Source organism: Diaphorina citri, unplaced genomic scaffold (assembly GCF_000475195.1).
Source record: "Diaphorina citri unplaced genomic scaffold, Diaci psyllid genome assembly version 1.1 scaffold3674, whole genome shotgun sequence".
NCBI classification, from domain to species: Eukaryota; Metazoa; Arthropoda; class Insecta; order Hemiptera; family Psyllidae; genus Diaphorina; species Diaphorina citri.
This window is the reverse complement of record NW_007381074.1, coordinates 1-2,881: the sequence shown is the minus strand read 5'-3', so window position 1 is coordinate 2,881 and position 2,881 is coordinate 1. Positions and strand designations below refer to the sequence as shown.

Below are 2,881 nucleotides of genomic sequence, written 5' to 3'. Positions count from 1 at the left end.
TTTTTCTTTTTATTATTTTTTTTTTTTTTTTTTTTGAACAGGACTCATTTGACTCATTTCGTATTAATAAAAGCCACTGGTTGGGTGGAAGGGCTCCTTTAGGAGAATCCTGCCAATTTGAATAAAGAACAAAAAGGAGAACTTTCTCTTTAGAACACGTATTTTAGGAATAGGTGGCAAATGTACACAGAAAATTCCACAAGAAAAATGAGCGCTTACGACATTTACTTACTTGAAGTCAATGGGTTCCGACTATGCGAGGTTTCAACCCCAGACCGGCCGTTGTTGTACAGAGAGGACATCCGGGGGTGAACATTGTCGCCCCGGGCGGCACTCAGAAACTCCGGATGGTCGTTTAGCGTGTCGGACAGGGACGCTATTAGGATGTCTGAAAGGAAACCAGGGAAAATGTTATAAAGTATCTACCTAGATGACAGAACCCACGTAAAAATTCCCAAAAATGTCAAAAATACCAAAGTGACCCTAACATTTCAGGTTGGGTAATTGTTGGCCTTACGATATATATCGTACTTTATATCGTAAGGCAAACAATTATGCATCCAACCATCGATGTTGTTAGGGAAAACCTCACCACTTGGATTTTTGTTGCTCAGATTAGATTTTGGAAGATTTGTTCTGATGAAGTCAAGCAGGGCAGCAATGGGGAACTATATCGGGTCTTTGAAATATCAGTCAAAAAGGCAATGTTGCCAAGGTTCTTGGTACAGTCCACGTCAACTGGGAAGTCCGATGGAAGCGCATGGAGGGGAACTGCAACTTCTCAACTGTAAGTCGGACAGTTCTAAAAGTTTCACCATTCGATTCGGCGTGAAAAATCCCATGGGATCAACTATTCACATGCTTACTTGTTAATCAACGAGCTATTTTTTGACGAGTGCGCACCCAAAGGTCATCGGACTTCCCAGTTGAAGTGGACTGTACGTATTGTACCCAGGAACAATTTTTGGAAAAGAGTCTTTCAGTGCTCATCTTTCCATACACAATAAGCCCACTCCGAGGCTTAGGCGTAAGGGCAAACAGAGGATGAGTTAATCTTCTACGAACCTAATCAGCTTGCATCAAGATGAGTAGGTACTGAATTTTAAATTTTGAGATAAACCCAATTAACAAAAATATACTCACATGAGTCATATATTTCCCATTTGGCTTCAGCACTTGGAAGGATGTGTTCAAAATGAGCCGGATAAAGTCCCAAACTTCGCCCTGAGGCGTGGTGGACACGGGAATATCGGTCAAATCCCCGAACACGTAGTCCACTTTGGTTCCATTGGCAATCATCTCGTTCAGCGACTTCACACAGTCTCCCAGAACGATCTGAAAAAGAAGAGGGACTTGGTTACTATTTCTCAAGGCAGAGTCTGACTTATAAATGTTTAAGGAAGGGTTGGTATAAGGTCATGTATAAATGCAGGTGCCGCTGCAGAAGAGAATGGTAGGGAGAAGAAAATGAAATACTAGTTCATGTCCCAGAACTACAACTTTTTAGCCCCAGCGCAGGGCGTTTGAGACCACATGGAACCTCTCAGTAAAGTTTTTTTTTAACAAAGTTGGACAAAGTTTGATTGAAGTTACAGGAAAAAAGATTTTGAATTTTTTACCTGTACCAGACATTCTCGTTTGGCATTCAACGGGACAGTGATGCAAGTGTGTTACGGGACAATGATGCAAGTGTGTTAAGAACATTACACCTTGCAGTTGGATGAAATAGTTTATATTTAGCGGATGTGTACTACTTACTTTATAGTTTATCTACAACCAAGTAGATTAACTCATCAACACTGATGTTGAATAACTAGGAGGCCACATCTATCACACAAATTAGGTTGAATAAATCATTTTAAATTGGTGTCTAATGTCTCGACAGACACTGCATCCCCCGATTGTAATTTTATACTGCAGAAAAATAAAGTCAATAGGTATCTACAACCAAGTAGATTAACTCATCAACACTGATGTTGAATAACTAGGAGGCCACATCTATCACACAAATTAGGTTGAATAAATCACTTTAAATTGGTGTCTAATGTCTCAACGGACACTGCATCCCCCGATTGTAATTTTATACTGCAGAAAAATAAAGTCAATAGGTAGCAGCTACCTTGCTGATCAGTTAGCTAACAAAAAGAGAATGCTGAATGCAGGCTAAATCCTACAGCAGCGAAGACAAGAAAAATAGACTTGTATTGTTTAGGTTAGTTGGGAATAGAAAACATTCTTCAAAAGGATGAAGTACCAGGATTGGTGACCTGAGGTGAGGAAATCACAAAATACCTGTTCCTGGATAATAAACTTACCTTCCTTGAGATGTACAAAGGAGAGAATAGTGATAAGGGCTTACTCAGGTGAAATACTTGAAGGGAAATTCAAGAGACGACCGAAATCGCCTTAATAATGGGTATTACAACCAAAAAAGTAAAAATTAATGGATTGATTTTCAACAATTCAACTTCAATGAACCGGGGATCTGGCACAGGGGAGCGTGTTGAGGACGAGATTTTTGTGGGAATTTTGCTATAAATCCCACCATTAAAAAAAATACCCTGAGGACGAGTGATATTACATGGGATTTTTATTGTCGTCCTCTAACAAACAAACAAACATAATAGGTACATAGTGCGTATCACCAAACTTTAACCGAAGATGTAGGTAAATAGGTATGTAATCTAAGTTTCGATTTTTTTTTTTTTTTTTTTTAACATTGGAAAAAGTGTGGTAATGGACGATTTCGACCGTAAAATCTCCAATTAAAGTTTAGTAAAATGCACCCATTGCTTACACTGTAACAGGTCTTAGGTAGTTTTAGGTAGGTACATATTATTTACACTCTGTATCGTCGTAAGGGCCAGCCGTTAGCGCGTTG

General features: G+C 39.3%; 1 protein-coding gene across 1 annotated transcript in view; it reads right to left on the bottom strand.

The window, feature by feature from the left end:
- Nucleotides 1–2,491, bottom strand: part of LOC103520480 (spermine synthase-like) — a 9,853-nt gene extending 7,362 nt beyond the window's left edge. Inside the window, exon 1 of the mRNA XM_008485576.3 lies at nt 2,316–2,491. The gene's annotated coding sequence lies outside the window, so the exon portion shown is untranslated. The remainder of the gene's footprint in view (nt 1–2,315) is intronic.
- Nucleotides 2,492–2,881: the final 390 nt, after the last annotated feature.